This window comes from Mustela putorius, unplaced genomic scaffold (genome assembly GCF_011764305.1).
Source record: "Mustela putorius furo isolate JIRA1106 unplaced genomic scaffold, ASM1176430v1.1 tig00003898_pilon_pilon_pilon, whole genome shotgun sequence".
NCBI lineage: Eukaryota > Metazoa > Chordata > Mammalia > Carnivora > Mustelidae > Mustela > Mustela putorius.
In genome coordinates, this window is record NW_025422047.1 from 15679093 (window position 1) to 15698879 (window position 19787).

Consider the following 19787-nt stretch of genomic DNA (forward strand, 5'->3'; position numbering starts at 1 on the left):
ACCCTTTCACTCTGACTCTGGACCATATTTATTTCCAAAGATCTAATGAATTTTTACTTCATCTTGTGCTTCTGCTGTTGGCATGAGCATGTACATGCTTGGGTTAGCCTGCTGGGGGGTTAGAGACACATGGAGTAGAACCAAGTTAATTGGTTACCCAAGCTGAATCCTATCTAGATGAACTGATAGCCAATCAACCCCCAGATAAGGTGGACGATCTCCTCTGGGATCAGCAGAACCACCTGACACCTTTCTGATTCCAGATGTGTGAGCAAAGGATGTCCACTGTGCCACAAAGTTCTATAGCTGTTTATTATACAGCATTATTGTGCCAACAGATAACTTCGTCTTTAGATTCAGTATCAGACACATCTTCCTCAAGTGCCTTCTCAGATTCTTGGCTTCTGTTTCCCAGGCCACTAACCACTCAGCCATAGCTACCACCCTGCATAGGCAGTGACAGACAGTGATTCCTCTGCCTGAGGCCAACTAACCACATGCTCAGAATCCCAGACCTATCCCAACACTTCTGCACTCTAGGAAGCACCATACCCCAAGTTTTTCCCAGTGACTGTCAGAACGGCTAGGTGATGTATGTGGAAGAGCAGTGAAGTTAACAGTTCGGAAAAACTTGGATCAATGAACTAGAAAAAGTTCTCAGATCAATTTCTCTTTTTTCTTCTGATAGATTGATTTGAGACACAGTTTTTCACCCTCCTGCCCAGAAATGTACCATGTAGCTAAGCAAATGTACTTGCCAAGTGAGTGTCTCTTCATGGCTTTTGATGAAACAGAAACCAAGTCCTATACAGTAAACTTATCAGTTTGCCTCTCATCCTTGGTAGCCTTTCTTCTTCCTATAACCTTCACAAGCATGGATTGCCCTTTCTAATAAAGTAATATATTAAATTTTTGCCTTAGGCTCTCTTTTCTAGGCCAGCCATGTGTTTTAGTCTGGATTTGGTGAGGAAAGAAGATTCCTAGGGTACTTTGTGCTCCCTATCTTCACAGTTCTGAAGTCAAGTTTTACATGAATAAAGATGTTTAATAAGGGAACTAGGGTTCACCCAAATATAGGAGTCACTGTGTGAGTAAAGAACTGGAAGACTAGCAGAAAAGGATTGGAAATTGTTATTAACTAGTTCAGCCCAAGATGTTCCAAGTACTCATAACTTAGTTTGTAGACATGTATATCTTGAGGATATTAGTCTTATTAGTCCTAATTAATTACTTAATCCCTTAATCTTTGAGGTAGTTTTTTAGTTCAAGGGAAAGCCATCCCCTTTCATCCCTTCAGAGGGGTGGAAAAATATGTATACCGGAAACAAGAGGTGGAAGAAGTGCCCCCCACTATATTACCTTTAATGAACGCAGGGTACTTTGTGCTCCCTCTCTTTACAGTTCTGAAGTCTGCATAGTGAGAGGTCTTGATCCCTAAAGGGACATACTTTTTTTTTTTTTTTAAGATTTTATTTATTTATTTGACAGATCACAAGTAGGCAGAGAGGCAGGCAGAGGGGCGGCAGGGGGCGTAAGCAGGCTCCCCGCTGAGCAGAGAGCCCAATTGGGCTGGATCCCAGGACCCTGGGATCATGACCTGAGCCGAAGGCAGAGGCCTCAACCCACTGAGCCACCCAGGTGCCCCAGGGACATACTTTTGTCAAAAAATGTAGCAAAAGTCACATTGAACTAGAAACTTTTTCTTGAGTCCATGCTAATGGCAATATACTGGATTTTGTCTTTGTCCTAAGCCCTCATTTAACTATGACACTTTTGATTTGGTGAAAGGCAGTTCATTTTCCAGCCCTGCCCACCTAAGCTCTGTATTCCATTGCAATTCTGTTTGCTTGCCCACCTCCTTATTTTTGAGCTTGTTTTTTTCTTAGGGTAAGTATTTTATCAGTTGCAGCTAGTAGCAGCCACCTTATTTTTTCAAAATTCTCCCTTAAAATCTCACCGAATGCCATGAGTGCATTAGGTACATTTTCTGTCTTCCATGTTACTGCAGGTAATAATTTTACCAAAATTTTGCCTCCAATACTAACAAAACACCCTTGTAAAGTTTGGGCAAAACAATGAGAGCTTAATGAAGACCACCAGCCAAAAAATCAACACACATAAATGGGTATCACTCAACACTTGGTGAAATGAAAGCCTCCAAATAAAGAAAAGGAGGGGGGAATTAACAAGGAGGGGGAAAATCCAAAGGAACCAGACAAGCTGATAATAATAATAAAAAACAACAACAACCATAAAATATCTTTAAAAGAAAGAGATTATATTGTATAACTGTGTGATAGTATAACAATAAAAAGATCCTGTAAATTGAAAAATATGATTGTTGAAATAAAAATTCAATATCAGAGCTGGAAGATAAAATATGGCCTAAGAATAGAAAATTGTAAATTCCAATAAAGTCCAACCTTACTTGGCGGAACATGGAAATCATGGTTTTGCTGGGATCCTAGATAGCTGGATGTTAAATACTGGCATGAGGGGTCACTTCTTCTGGAGACCTTTTTAGCTCCCACTTCCTTCACCCTGAAGGACCAGATCACTTCCATACTTTTTTCCCCAAAAACTGTGTTCCAAAGTTGGACAGAGGTCCAGTTAGGTTTTGAGACAGCCACTCATTTGTATCTTATTTTTCATATCTGGAACTCATTCAGTCTTGGCAATGGTCCTGTGAGATAGACACCAGTATTGTGCCCATTTCACAGACTACCTAAATCCCCATAGCATGCTGAGGAAAACCATGGGCTCATGTAGCAAGAAGGGAACAACTGGTGATCTGGGTGAAGAGTGTACAGAAGTTCTTTCCACTGGTCTTGCAACTTTTCCTGGATGCTCAACTCATTTCAAAATAAAAAGAAAAAAAACAAAAATAAGCCATAAAAGTTGAAAGTTGTCTTTGAAACCAGAAGCTACATGTTAACCTTGTATTTTTTTAAAAAGCTTGGGAAAGTTTTTTACTGATAATAGTGCTAATATTAGTCATTACTCTTTGTGTAAAAAAGGAAATTACATGCAACTCCCACCAGTGAGCGTCACTACTAGAGAGGCACTGACAATAAAGAAGACTGAACAAATTGTCCCGTTGACCTCATCCTTCCTTCCTTAATCATTAGCCACCCAATGCTGGCACAACAAGCACATGGATGCAATGTTCACTGTGGGAAGAATGAACACTGACCCTGGGTTCAACAGCATCAATTTTCTCTGATCAAGGCTGATTTAGCTCCTGTTGCTGCTGAGTGGCCCAACCTACTAGCAATAAAAAGCAAGACTGAGTTTCCAGTGAGAAACCAGAAGTTCTTCCTCACAGAACAAGACACATATTACAGGTTTGGCTTTGCTTTCTTGGGCCACAGAATCTCAGCCAGTACCATCATTTGAATGCTTTCCTGATGTTCAATTCACTAGCATGGGATTCTACATAATATCAGGGAAGTACAAGAGTGGACCCATATCCATAGGATCCACTGATAATATCACATATCTCACCATCCAGAAACTGCCAGACTAGCAGCATTGGAACAACTAGCTAAAGGTAGAGATGAACACCAGTTCCAAACAATACTCTGCAAAGATGCCATACTCAAAAATGTATTATATGCATTAGATCCATGATTTTTATACAGCACTGTGCTCCAGTACAAAATATATGGGTATAGGAACCAAGGGGTGGAGGCAGAAGTGCCCCCTCGCTATATTACCTTTAATAAACCTAGGGTACTTTGTGCTCCCTATCTTCACAGTTCTGAAGTCTGCATAGTGAGAGGTCTTGGTCCCTAAAGGGACACACTTTTGTCAAAAAAAGGAGCAAAAATCGCATTGCAATAATAAGCTTCAGATGCTTCCTTGGTACTCTGGGCTCCTTGTGTCCTGAGACCAGTAGGCAAGAAAAAGTCACCATCCTGCCAAGGCTAATTTACTATGATCATCAGGAAGAGGTAGAGATCCTGCTACACAATCAGGGCAGGAAGGAATAAGTGAGGAGCCCACATGATACACTTAACAAATTGTAACTCTAATGAGTAGGTATAGCAACCTCACCCTGAAAATGAGTGATGACAGAAATTTAGGCCTCTCAGTGAATAAGGGTTGAGTTGCAACTGAGTTTACTGAGTTGCAGTGAAGCCAGTGAAGGCAGCATAGGTAATAGTGGACAGTAAGAGAAATCCAAATGAAGGCGGGGGAGACGACGAGTACTGACTGAATTCTCCAGCCTGACCACAGCAGCAGGTGTAGTTTGCTCCACTAAACTCCATCCTTTCATCAGGAAAAGTGACCCCTTCAATCCTGTAGGAGCAACTCCCTAAACACATATTGGAGAAATAGACCTATGTGAAGCAAGCGGTGGATTGTGGTAAGCAAAGAGATATGCTGTCAGATTCACCTTCCAGAAAGGACTTGTTACTAGCTGCAAGAAGGGAGGTCAACAATCTCTAGCTGTCAGCTTCTTCAGAGTCTGCCTCAACAGCAGAGAGCCAGTCGTGCCCTTGCCACATCTGATGAGTGAGTGAAGTCAGCTGAATTCAGCTGTAGAAGTGATCCTAGCATACATGCGGACAAGGTGGTAGGTGGAGCTTAGAAGAATGGTAAGAATACTGTTCGTTGAGGCAGGAAAGACAGTGTAGTAGACAGAATAATGCCCCACCCCAGCAGAGATGTCCACATCCTAATCCCCAGAATTTATGTATATGTTGCCTTCTGTGGTAAGAAGAAGTTTGCAGATGTGAGTCATCTCGAGATGGGGAAAGTATCCTGGGTTATCCAGGTGGGCCCAATACCGGCACAAGGAGCCTTAAAATGGAAAACGGATACATAAGAGAAGGTCAGTGTGATACAATATGAGAACTCAGCCCACTGTTGCTGGCTTTGGAGATTGTTGAAGGGAACTGCAAGCCAAAGAATGCAGAAGGCCTCTAGAAGCTGGAAAAGGCAAGGGAACAGATTCCCTCCTAGAGCCTCCAGAAGGGAATACAGTTCAGTCAACATCTTGATTTTATTCCTGTGAGATCTGTGTTGGACTTCTCATCTACAAAGCTAGATAATAATAAATTTGTGTTGCCTACACCTGCTAAGTTTGTAGTGATTTGCTACAGAACAAGAGAAAGATAATACTGGTGGTTAGGAGGTTATTCGCAAAGGCTTGAAGAATAGTGAATGAACAGGAGACGGTGCAAAGGCAGTAAAAAAAGTCATCAAATGCTTAAAAAAAAAAAAAAGTAGGACCTGGGTTCTGCAATAAAGGAATGCTTAGAATACTTTTACTTGTCATAGAGAAGAATGAAAATAAACCTTATGATCTTACAGATCTCTTAAGGAGATTACCATACAGAGTGGTAAAAATATCAATTAACTTTTTAGAAAAGATTTTATTTATTTATTCTGAAAGAGAGAGAGAGAGAGAGGACAAGAGAGCAAGTGGGGGAGGGGTAGAGGCAAAGAGAGAGAAAATCTCAACCAGACTCCATGTTGAGCGCAGAGCCCAACATGGGGCTCAATCTTATGACTCTGAGATCATGACCTGAGCCAAAATCAAGAGTTGGATGCTTAATGGGTAAGCCACCCAGGTGCCCATCAATTAACTTTTTAACCACTGATGATAATGTACGAGAAGAAATGAGCTAAAGCAGGAACTATTCAGTTTTAAAGCTGAAATTAGACAAAATATTTCCAACCCAGCACTTGTCATTTCTTATGAAAAAGGAAGCATGTATAATTGAATGGTAGAGAAGACTGAAGGGAGGATCCAGGAAGCAAGGCAAGTGATGGATTAGGAAATCATTACCAGAGGAATGAACTGAACAACAGTCAAGGGCTGTCCCCTTGCCCTTAGTATTGGTGCTATGACAATCTTAGCTCTTGTTTTCCTGCCCCTTGACTTTTGACTGCAAGGGTCTGTGTGGTTTTTCTATCCTAGAACACCTGGACTGAGAGGCCACTCCCAAGCAGCTACACCCAAGGAACTGTCCCTGGATTGTTCCTGATAAAAGTCCTGAGGACTTTTATCCTGACTTAGACCATAAGATACTGAAGTTAAAACTTATGTCATAATGGAATAATATTTTTAGGGTACATGGTGAGTACATTTTGCATATGGATTAGGCAAGAATTGTGGCCAGAGGGTGGACTGTGAAAGAGTCTTCAAAGATAGCCTCCAAACAATTCCTTACTTCCTCTACAAGCATACCATTCCTCCCTACAAGGGGTGAAGACCAATTTCCTTCCTCTTCAATCTGGGCTGGTCTGGTAACTTTCTGTGACCAACAAAATGTGAAAGTAAGGCCTGACGGTTTCTGCTTTCATGCTCTTAGTTTCCTGAGTCATCATGTTCGAATTCCAGGTTATCCTGATGGAGAGAGGGACATTCGGAGAGTCCCTAGAGATACCACAGGGAAGGAAAGGCCTCATAGGGAAGAACTGAGATACCCCATTCAGTAGCATCAAGGGCCCAGATAAGTCGGAGAGGTCTTCTTGAGTCTCCTAGCTCAGCTTCGATACCATCTCAGTGCAGTCACATGAGTGATTTCTGCTGTCACAGTTTTAGAGCAGAAGAGCCACTAGTCAATTCACAGAAAGAGAGAATTAAAAAATCATTGTTTCAGCCATTATGTTTTGGGATGGTTTGTTGCATAGCAATAGATGATTGATGCAGCAATATTTTTGTTTGTAGAGGAGGGGTTAAGAAAAAGAGTCTTCTGAAGAAAAGACCTGTAGAGAGCTAGGGGCCTAGAGATAGCTTTTCATTTTGCTTCTGTCTCCTTTAGTTGGCCGGTGGTATCTTCATCAATACAAAGTTTTTCTTAAAAACTTTGTGAGCCTTCTGTAGCAGATCAGTTTACTCCATTAGACAGAAGTCACTTCTATAAATCTCTTTTAGGTCCCTTCTAGTGTGGGCTGAGATTCAGGGTGCTGTGGAGAAGGCGCATAGTGTTCCGAAGCTCACAGGGCCTATGAGGCATTGCTTGACATCATTCTAAAATCTTAAAGGGTCTTACAGCCTCTGATTTATCATAACTCTGAGACCATGTTGTACTTTTCAATTTTGGTAACTTGGGCTTTTTATCTTTGCCCTGAGACTATTTATTTATAACACTGAAAATATTTTTCTGACTGGTCAAGTTGGGAATAAAACTGGTAGAGAATACTTCAGAGATTGTTCCGGATGCACTGTGAGTTTATTTTTTTAAAAATTTCTTTAAAGATTTTATTTATTCACTTGATAGAGATCACGAGTAGGCAGAGAGGCAGGCAGAGAGAGAGCGAGGAGAAAGCAGGCTCCCCGCGGAGCAGAGAGCCTGATGCGGGGCTCAATCCCAGGACCCCGAGTTCATGACCTGAGCCAAAGGCAGAGGCTTAACCCACTGAGCCACCTAGGTGCCCCTGCACTGTGAGTTTATAGGAGGATATGACATCTACATTTTTTACTTTTCTCTCTAGACCCATCATAAGGAACTTTGAAAGTAGGACTTTTTAAAACGAATACAAATTAACCAATAGGTAATATCTATTTTGTTATTAAGTGCAGCATAAACATTCATGATAATGAAACACAGTGTAATCATAAGCATCCATGAATGTTTAATGAACAACTGTTCATTTCTGTAGCAGAAAGGAACATGAGTGAAAGTTCTGGTAAAATTTTTTAAAGTGGAAGCAAATTATTTATTAACATAAGAATTACTTTACATTTGATTGTCCTACATGAAAACTGTTGATTGCATCTGGTTCTCTGCCAGGAATTGAAAAAAAAAATCCAAATCCCTACAAAACAATATTTATCTTATTTACTCCCAAACATTAATAATTGAATGTTTACAACTTTATTATCAAGGGCAATGGTTTCTTTTAACAAATATATATTCTTGGTCATGCTGCAGATAGAATCTGAACTATTGAATCAAATTTTCTAATTTGATGACTCCTTTTTCTTTTTAACTGATTTTACATTTTTAGAATTTTATAACTATACTGAATCTGAGAAAAAAATTGTTTTGTTACCTTCAGAGTTTTTTTTAAGTCTGAGTATAATGGATTGTAACTATAATAGAATAAAAGCAATTCTAGATTTCTTCTATTCTCAAACAAGAATACCTAATTTTCTTTTTATCACTTATTTTAGACAATTTTTTTTTGCCACAGTGATAGATTATTAAACATTTGCTATTGTAACTTCTTTTTCTCCTCCACTTTCTCAAGTAAATATTTCATGAACACTTTAGGAAACCCTGGAGAAACTTTTAATACTTTAACACATAATAAGTTCTGATTATAAAAGTACTTTGTCCAAAAGGGAGGAAGGGAAAAAAAATGCACTGACTGAACCAAGTGGCCTAATGTTTTATAATCTTAAGGGGGAAAAAAAATCCTTTTTTTCTTTCCAAGACATATTTCCCTGAAAACATGTTTTTTGTATTTAAAAAATAGAAGGCTTTGTTACTTTTGGAAAATACTTTTGTAAAGTTAAAAATGTTTTCCAATTTTAAGTCTGGACACCTCAATTTATTTTAACAATGGGAGTTAAGATGCTATTCCAAAAGTAAATTAATTTTACTTCTCAGACAAAAATCAATGTACAGAGATATTTAAAGCTGGAATATGGTATCCAGAAATTCAAGCTATCCTGCTGGAGAGGTAGCATATCCTTGGAGGCACTACGTGAAAAGAAAGGCTACATAGAGGATGATTAAAGTACCCCACTCAATAGCACCAAAGCCCCAGACAAGTTAGAGAGACCTTCTTGAACTTTCTAGCTCAACTTAGCCACCAACTGAATATAGCCACAACAACAAACCCAGTTAACATCCCGGGAAGCAGCTGTAGAAGATATTTAAACTGGGTACCACATAACTTTTTATTAAGCAACTTTTTATTAAGTAATACTAAGTTGACTGAATATTTTTCATTGTCTAGTCAGTGATTCTGTTGTAATATGAAAGTAGCCATATTTGACAGCTTTTACCATATATGAGAAAACTAGAGGGGTGTGTGGGTGGCTCTGTTGGTTGAGCATCCTACTCTTGATCTCAGCTCAGGTGTTGATCTCAGGATTGTGAATTCAAGCCCCCTGTTGGGCTCCAGGCTGAGTATGGTGCCTACATTAAGAAAAAAAGAAGAAAAGAAAAAGAAAACTGAAGGTTTGCCAGTCATTGCTTTTTTCCCCCTCAAGATAGCCAAGATTAAATACAATACAAATAAATACAATTTAAATACAATGTGCACATTAAAAATAGGGAGTAGCATATTGTTCATTGAAGTTGGTTTGCAAATTGCTGAAAATCATTTTTTATATCCATCTATTAGTAGTAATAAGAAATAATTGGTATTTCAAATTTCAGTTTTCTAGAAAGGAAGACATATCATTGTATATATGTCATTCTATATAAAAGATGTTGATTATGGGTTGGTGAACAATTGATCATAATGAAATAACTGATCAGAGTCTTTTAGGGCCAGTGAATTTTTTATTAAGTTTTTAATTTTAATTCCAGGATAGTTAACATATAGTGTTATATTAGTTTCGGGTGTACAACATAGTGATTCAACTGTTCTATACATTACTCAGTGCTCTTCATGATGATAAAGGCAGAAAATTTGAATCAAGAGCTGCTACTTTTTCAATCTATCTGTATTAAGATCTCCTTTTCAAGGTGTAATGGATTGAATGTTTCTGTCCTCTTCCCCAAATTCACATGTTGAAATCCCAATTCCCAGGGGGATGGTATTAAGAAGTGGGGCCTCTGCGAGGGATTAGGTCATGAAAGTGGAATCCTCATGGATGAAACTAGTACCTTTACATGAAAAGAAACCAGCGAGATAATCTCTCCTTATATTGGTCAGAACCATAACCCATGATCATGCCAAACTAATCACTGACAAGGGCAGCTAAGTCAGTATTTGCCTTTAAAATAGACTGACTTCCTAGAGGTAAATATCTGAATGAAGTCACGTTTTGTTATTTAAACAGAGAGGGAAGGAGGAAGGGGATGATTATTGGGTTGATTAATAATTTCAAGCTTCAGGTTGCAACCCATTAGGGGATCATGAAATCAATTTAGAGAAGTGTAATCAACATTTTACAAAATAAAATAAAATAAAAGTAAAGCAAATGATAATTTCATCATGCCTAATAGATGTTAACGTGGTTTATGAAACTTACATTTCAGTTATGTGTGTGTATATTCAGTCATGACGGAAGATGAATTTCTTGGTGCAGGTTAAAGCAAGAGAGTTTGAAAGCCACTTTAGTAGACAGCTAGCTGCATCTGCTATAGAAAGCCCTCACTGGTCTTCTGAAATTGGTTAAGAGACTATCTGATCTCATTCTTCCCTACAAGATATGAAATTTACCAGGCAAAAGAGATCCAAGAGTAAAAATTATCTACAGTACATGGGTTATCTAAAACACATGAGCTTATATAATTATTTAAAAACAAATTAATAATAATAATAACTGTGATCTAATGAGAAATTATGTACCTGGGATTTTACATGCAATCTCTTAATTTTCTCAGCATCCCAAAGTTATGTACTGTCCTCATTTTAAGGTGACAAAAAGCAACCAAAGCTCATAGGTTAGTAATTTGGTGAAAGTTACATAATCAAATAATGAAGAGAACTTGGATTTAAATATAGGTCTTTCTGATTTAAAAAAGCTCAGGTTTATTGACTACATTAATCTACTCCCCACGATGCTCAAATACCTCCAAACAATTTATCACCACAACAGCAGTTTCGTTCTATGGAACAATGACAGTGTAAATTTAAAGCCATTCTAAAATTATGCAAACAGAAGCAACCACATAAAATATTTCATGTTTAATTAAACCTCACAAATTTCTAAGTAATTAAGTCTTTTCTATTGGTGATTTCAAGGTGGAGTCATTGACTATTGCCCTTATTTCTAGTTGAAATTTTCTAGTCAGTAAAAGAAATGGCATCCTATGTTTTACTCAAATCTAGGCAGATGGTGCAATCATTCTTCTATTGTAGACAATGAATGCGTATTTCTGTTGATATAATAAGAAATTTTGTTCCAACTATAATTTTTATGTATAAAGTATATGTCAGGAGATGAGTTGCTTATATATTTAGAATTTCTTAAAGCCCTTATTTCATTGTTTTCTTTTATAGATTTAGAGCCCATTTATCTGCTTGAAAAAATGGATACAAATAGTTTTATTACTAAGTGCTTTAAAATGAACAATGTTGGGGCACTTGGGTGACTATGTTGGTTAAGCATCTGACTCTTGCTTTTGATTCAGATCATGATATCAGCATTGTGAGATTGAGCCCTGCATTGGGCTTGGAGTTTGCTTAAGATTCTTTCTCTCCCTCACCCTCTGTCCCACCCTCTCTAAAAACTAAATAAAATAAAATAAAATAAAATGAGCATTGTTTCCCTCTTGGTGCCTCAAAGACCTTAAGAATGCCAAACCTTCCCTGTTTCACCCACTAAAATAGAACACGTACTACAGGTATTAGAAAGAACTGTAACACTATGAATATAATAATGCAAAAAAGTAAAATTAATAAGTAACCAATAAATATGTGTTCACTTTACCAACGATATAGTACTATCTGACTAGAACTGTGGTTTCAAGTTCTAAAATGAGAGTTGGAATGGATGTATAACTACTAACATTTGGGGTCCTGATCTCTTGCCGTTATCAGCAATGTTAATCTTGAGAATTCTTCCTCATTTGTGTTGAAAAATTAATACATCATTGTAATTAAGATCACTAAGATTATGCAAATATAATTTTTAATTTTTCTGATACATGTTAATTGACCCAAATGTACAAAGCATATTGCGTCTAACAGAGTTATAAGAAGCTAACATTCTACTAGAAGCTTACCTGGCAGGAATACAATGCCCACTTAAATACCACAGCTAAAAGGAATCTACCATGCGTAGAGTGGATTATTTAATATACTTTAAGCCTGTCTGGCTGCTTCTAGCTATCTAGCTTATTCTCAGATGTTACTGTCCATGAGAAATTGTTATACTTTTGAGGTATCAGATCATCTTAACACCACCCAGAAGAACACATTTTGACATATAATTTTATTGAAAACCAGAAGTAGACACATTTGAAATCCAAATTGCACATTTATTCAAAAACTATCCATTGAGTATCCTCTATTTGGCAGATATATCCACTATGCTTGTTACTTTTCTTTAAATTTTTTATTTCCAAATGTTCATTATTAGTATTTAGAAATGTGATTTATTTTGTATATTTATCCTGTATACTGTGAATTTGCTAAACTCACGTACTGTGTGAGTTTTGCTTTATTTTAGGTTCCTTGGGATTTTCTGCATAGACATCATCTGTGAATGGACAGTTTTTCCAGTTAGTATATTTTTTATTTATATATTTTTTTCTTGCCTACTTGAGTTGGCCAGGGCATCCAGTGTAATATTGGAGAGAAGCATGAGAGCAGACATCCTTACCTTGTTCCCAATATTAGGGGGAAAGCATTTAAACCTTCACCATTAAGTATGATGTTTAAGTATTAAGTCATAGGTATATATGCATGTGCATGTTTACACATGTTACCCATTATGAAGTTAGGGAAGTTCCCTTCTATTTGTAGTGTGCTCAGTTTATATGTAGATAATGAATGGAATTTGAATTTTATCAAATGCTTTTTTTTATCTGTGAATTTTTTCTTCTTTAATCTGTTGAAATAGTGAAATACAGTTTTCTAATTATATTTTCTAATGTTGGACTAGCCTTGCATTTCCAGGATAGACTCTACTTGGTTGTACTGTATTATCCTATATATCTACCAGTAGGTTTGATATATATTTTGATCCACATATTTGGTATGTTGAATATTTTGATATATTGCTAATATTTTGTTAAAGATTTTTTGCATCTCTATTTGTGGTATATGTTGTTCCATAGTTTTTTCATTATGTCTTTCTCTCATTTTGTTAATAGAATATTAATAGCCTCCCAAATGAATTGTGAAGTGTTCCCTCTTGTGTTTTATCAAAGTTTGGGTAAGTTTGTATTTTTTCTTTCTTAAATGTTTAGTAGAAATGACCAAAGGAACTATCTGGGCCTAGAATTTTCCATTTTGGGAAAGTTTATGAGTAAAATTCAATTCCTTTATAGATACAGGAAAATTTAGGTTAACTTTTCTTTCTTTCTTTCTTTCTTTCTTTCTTTCTTGTGAGGTTTTTATCATTCATCTCTTTAACGAGTTAGTCTGACTCATTTGATTTGGGGAATTTATGGGCACTGAGGTATTCATAGATTCTTGTATTATCCTTTTAATGTCTATAAGGTCGATAGTTTTTTATTTTTTCTTGATTGATCTAGGAGGAGGTTTATCTATTTTTATTTGATTTTTCAAAGAATAAGCTTTTGTTACCTTAATTTCCTCTACATTTTATTTCAATTGTACTGATTATTACTCTTATATTTATCATATTTATCATTTACTTTTTTGTTTGGTTTGAGTTTAATTTGCTTTTTTCTAGTATTTTAATATTGAAACTTAGATTATTGGTTTGAGATCCAATTGGTAGGTTTGTTATAGCATTTAGTGCTATAAATTTTCTTCTAAGCATTTCTGTAGTTACATCCTGTAAATTTTAATATGTTGTGTCTTCATTAGCAATTAGTTCAAAATAATTTTCAGTTTCATCTGAGACTTCCTCTTTGACCTATGGACTTTTTAGAAGTACGCATATTTAATTTTAAACAATTGGGATTTTCCAGAAAGTCATTTATTTCTAATTTAATTCCTTTTGATCTGGGAAAAAATTGTTTTGTTTAATTATTTTAAATTTGTTTTGATTTGCATTATGGCCCAGGATATGACCTATCATCACGAATTTCCAGGAATACTTGAAAAATATGTATGTTCTATTGTTGTTGGAGTTTCTTTAAATATCCAGTTGGTTGAGGTTATTGTTTAGGTGGTCCATAATCACTGGAAGAGATAGATTGTAGTTGGCTTACTTTGCCTTGGCCAGCAGTGGAAATTTAAGTTGGATTTTGAACCAGATTTTTTTGGTTAAGTTAATATTTTCAGTATGCCATAATGAAACATTTAAAACCTTTTCTAAAAGCTCCAAAAATCCCTTATGTATTGTGCAACATAATTCTTGATTTTAAACTCATCTTTATACTGTAAGTTTTATTTTTGCTTAGAAGGGAAAAGTCAAAATCTACTTGGGAAATATACAAAATTTTCTTGTTTTTGTTTTTGCAAACAGACACAAAATGTTTTGTTTCATTGATTGCTCATTGCAAACAGGCAATAATAAGTTTCCTAGTATATCTAAATTTTAAAGGTATGTCCTTTTGACTCTTTTAATTTTTTGAAGTTTTTATTTAAATTCCAGTTAGTTGGGGCACCTGGGTGGCTCAGTGGGTTAAGCCGCTGCCTTAGATTATTATGACCCTTAATCAGGTCATGATCTCAGGGTCCTGGGATCAAGTTTTTATTTAAATTCCAGTTAGTTGGGGCACCTGGGTGGCTCAGTGGGTTAAGCCGCTGCCTTAGATTATTATGACCCTTAATCAGGTCATGATCTCAGGGTCCTGGGATCGAGTCCCGCATCGGGCTCTCTGCTCAGCAGGGAGCCTGCTTCCCTCTCTCTCTGCCTGCCTCTCCATCTACTTGTGATTTCTCTCTTTCAAATAAATAAATAAAATCTTAAAAAAAATAAAAAAAAATAAATTCCAGTTAGTTAACATACAGTGCAATATTAGTTTCGGGAGTACAATGTAATGATTCAACACGTCCATACATCACCTGGGGCTCATCGTAAGTGCAGCCCTTAATCCCCATCACCTATTTAACCCATCCCTTCTCCATCTACTCCCCTCTGGTGACCCTCATTTTGTTCTCTATAGTTAAGAGTCTTTTTTTTTCTTGGATTGCTTCTCTCTCTCTCTTTTTTCCCTTTGCTTGTTTGTTTTTCTTCTTAAATTCCACATATGAGTGAAATGATATGGTATTTCTCCTTCTCCAACTGACTTACTTGATATAGCATAATACTCTAGCTCCAACCATCTTGTTGCAAATGGCTAGATTTCATTCTTTTTTATGGCTGAGTAATACTTTCCACATAAACATACACTCATACCCCCACATCTTCTTTATCCATTCAGCAGTCAATGGATACATGGGCTGTTTTCAGGATTTGGCTATTGTAGATAATGCATTCATTTTCTTTTGGAAAGGTGACTTTCCTTTAGCTATAGACGGAAAACTGAGGCACAGTGAAAGAAAGAAATCTATTAAACTACTGGATCAGGTACTGAATTTGAGTTTTTACTCCCTTCAGGATGACTACGCTTCCATGCTTTCTTCCATTCATTATGAGTTAGAGAGGCAGGTTAGAACAGTGTTTCTCAATCTTTAAGAAAAGAGAAGAAAAGAAAAACAGCAAAAAGACATATGTATTCCCTTTTCACAAATATAAATATCCTATATTCTTTTTTTATTACATTTAAATTTTCTTTTCTTTTTTTAAAATTTTTATTTATTTATTTATTTGTCAGAGAGAGAGAGGGAGAGAAGAGTGAGCACAGGCAGACAGGATGGCAGGCAGAGGCAGAGGGAGAAGCAGGCTTCCTGGCGAGCAAGGAGCCCGATGTGGGACTCGATCCCAGGAGCCGGGTTCATGACCTGAGCTGAAGGCAGCTGCTTAACCAACTGAATCACCCAAGCGTCCCACGTTTAAATTTTCTAAATGAATATTTTGACTTAAAATTTTCAGGAACTTAGGGTATTTCCCCCCAAATTCCTCATGTTACCCTCTCCTAAGATTCAAATACATTCCGGTGTAAGACACCTTATGTTGGAAATGCGAATTGTTTCTTCCCACCAGATTCATTGGTACCTGTCCATTTGGGATCCTTTGGCAGTCTTCTTGTTCTTTAAAGTCATGTTTGTAACTAATGAATCATTGAGCACTACATCAAAAACTAATGATGTACTTACTATACGGTGGCTAACTGAACATAATAAAATAAATAAATAAACAAACCAAATATCACTGCTTTAAAAAAAAAACAACAAACTCTCAGAAGGAATGCAACCCTGTCCATATCTTGCTAGTAGTTTCCAGAGACCTATTTTGGACTTCTGATATCCCAAACTTTAAGATATTAAATAGGTGTTGTTATTTTAAAAAATAAAATCTTACTCACCCTAAATGATCAGACTGTGGCTCATCTGCTTATCCAGAAATAGACCAGGTTCCGCTACTATTGATAGTCACCTCCCTTTCCCCCTGTAAACCCATGCCAGCTCGTTTACACAGAAGTGTGCAAAGGAGGAGCACTTGGGTGGCTCAGTGGTTTAAAGCCTCTGCCTTCAGCTCAGGTCACAGTCCCAGGGTCCTGGGATTGAGCCCCGCATCAGACTCTCTGCTCAGCAGGGAGCCTGCTTCCTCCTCTCTCTCTCTTTGCCTGCCTCTCTGCCTACTTGTGATCTCTGTCAAATAAATAAATAAAATCTTAAAAAAAAAAAAGGAAATGTGCAAAAGAATCACCTGTATCACAGCCCATGAGGATAATTAGCAACAGGTTAGAGATGGTTGTCCAAGGGCTGAAGTCTAGCAAACTCCTGAGGGCAAGTTAGAAATTACCAGCAGGTCACTAGTAATGAGAAATTTTCTTCTTTGTGATTTGTTATGGAAGTGAAACTATATTGGCTCTGCTATCAAGTCTGCCATCATTTAAACAGAGCCAGCAGAGAGACTACCAGACAAATCTATTCTTTAATAGGTATCTTTCCAACATACTTGAAATAATAGAAAAAATTAACATGACATTATTTCAATGGGTCATATCAACCCCTTTCTTTTTTCTCTAAGTTGTTTTTGGATCTTGGGTATTTTGGCTGTGGGATGATGTAGGATATTTCAAAGAGTTTTCTTAGAATCCCTATAACATTATATAAAATATGAGTAAAGTCTATAAAGTTACGGAGAAAGAAAGGCAGCAACAGAAATAGAAGCGAGGGAGTGAGCAAGAAAATGGGCCAGACTAAGAATGAGAGTATGTGTGAGGCTAAAGGTCTGGCTATTTTAAGCCCGAAATCAACATTATTTCTTAATTGATCTCTTTCTTTTGATTTTCATCCTCTTCTGATTGAGCCCCTTCCATGGCAGAGTCAATACTTTCACTGCAAATCTAACCATGCTGGTCCTTTCTTAAAATTCTTTGTAGGATGAAGTCCCTTCATGATCGACCCCAGTCCTTGGCTTTAGTGTCCCCAACTGCCACCCTTCCTTTCTGTTTCTGAGGACACTGGGTTATGTCATTTCTCTTCATCTTTGCATTATTCCTCCCCCCTGGCATTTCTGGTCCTTGTCTTTGTTGGCCAGTTATGCTGTGATACTTTCTCTGTGACTTCTTCCCAGGCTGTGTATTCTATGATAGTTAATTTCTTCTGCAGAACATTATACATAGTACTTTCATTATAACATTATTTGCTATATGCTAATTATTGGTTTTGTGTTTGTTGTGCCACTGATCTGTGAACATTTTGTGGACAGGGGCAAAGTCTTATCATTTTGTCACCTGTATCTAACACTGTGACTGGTACACCATAAACTCTCAGAAAATATTGGTTGATCTTAATTAAATAGAGCTGTAATAAGAAGTCACCATGCAATCTTTCACTTTGTGGACTCTTAAGCTCAAATATGCAGCTGTGATTATGATATATACTTTATCTGCTTTAGGAAAAAAAACCCAACAATGTTATTTTAGGCAGATAGCTGGGTCAAGAAATCATGTTCTCTTTTTCCACTGGGGTAAAGATATTCCAAAGGGAAAATATAAACAGAAGCCTTTTACACCAATCTTTTATACCTAGGGGGAAAAAGGATTGCAAATTTTTCCGAAGCCAGTTAGAAAAATTGGGCCCCTCTGCAATGTGATACTTCTAAAAATAATGCCCAGAGGAACAGCAGTTCTAGAGAATACTAAATCCAAGTGTGGCTAGATTCCATCTTCATTTTGGAAACAGCCACAGCTGTGGCCAGCACAGTCAGACAATGGAATGCAGTTGGGGATTTGATATGGGGGAAAGGAAAGGGAACTTGGTTTCCTGTCCTGAGGCTGTTGGCACATAGTCCTAGGTCCCTCCCCATCCCCCAACTCCAGTCCCCAACTCTCTCCTCACCACCTAGGAAATATATCGGTGATTGGAGTAAGATCTGGCATTTGGATTTTGTTTGTCCTCTTGGGAATATTATACTAAGAAAGACTTAAAAAAATTGAAGATGACAATATTATACTGTACATCTCTAACTCTTTCTTCAAGTATGGACAAGTACCAAGTTAAGCCACAGAGAAATGTTTTCCTTCTTTTAAAAAATTTTCTATAAATGGCATTTTGCAATTTATCTGAGACAAAAAGAAACACAGTAGTTCCAACATCATTAAGTTTCCTTTCTCCAAAATGTTACAAGATCATGTGTCTGCTGGAAATTACACACTGGTCTTAACCGGCAGCATTTTATAGAGAAGATAATTTCCAGTCCTATCTTCTGTGTCTGCTTGTACTTTTCCTACCTAACCCCCTTTATTAAATCATCAAAAGCTCACATGGCAAAGATGAGAGAACTATTAGCAACTACATGGAAGTAGCATGTCTATTCTGTTAAGGAGTTACTAAAGAAAAACTAATCTATGGCTATGTTAGTCTGAGTGGCGGTACTTCTGGGAAGAAAGGTTGGTAGTAACTGGAAAGAGGCATGAGGGAAACTTCTGGGTGCTGCGTGTGCTCTGTTTTTGATCTGGTACTGCTTACATGGATGTGCTTAATTTTTGATACATGACCTATACCTGTATGATTTATATATTTTTGTGTACATTTTACTGCAATAAAAATAAATAATGATAATCATGGTATTAGGCCCATGTTGGATCAAATGTCATTTAGTAAAAAGAAAGTAAAGATCAATAGATCCATGTCTATTTGATAATAGACAATACATTTACATAATATAATAATATAAAATACATTGAATACACCTAGTAGGAACTTGTGGAATATACCTTTTAGGAAGAGGTCATTTATTTCCTTTGGGAATAGAAGGCCCAGAAACCTAGCCTTTTTTCCTGAGTAATAGGCAGGAAATGTTCTCTTTAGCTCTTGTTGCCATACTGCCCAGACATTCTTCAGTTGCCTTCATATTGTTACAGAACAGCCCTTCAGGAAAGACAGGGCAGATATTAAAAACCCATCGTAGAAAGAGGAGTCTGAGATACATACTAATTTAATAATTTATTTAAGATAATAAAGTCAGGGGTGATGCTAGGGTCTGGATCCAGGTCTGTTGGTTCTCAGTGGAATTTCCTATTCATGCAAGTGAATATGATACATTGAAGTCAACAGTCACGGTGTCCACTTCCCTCTTTTTGATATCAAAATAAGAAAATACTAAGATTATTGGGAAAAGCCTCATTTGTACTCTTTGACCTTGATCAAAGCCCTCTTCTTTAAGCTCTTTTGACTAATCCTGCTTAAACTTCTAGCTAAGGAAACAATGCCCACCCCTCTCTCGAATCTCCAGCAGGCCTGAAGACCTGAGATTTCTAAGCTTTCCTCAGATAGCAGATGAAGCCGGCAAGTCTGTGAGAGGATTTTTTGGTGAAAAAGGGTGATGGAGTTATAGGGAATACCCCCATTACAAGTTTCTGAAATCTTTGAAAGAACCCAGCAATAGTTTCCCAAGGGGAGGAAGTGGGGGGCTGTGGAAGCCATTTGCTTTGGGTGCAGGAAAAAGGAGG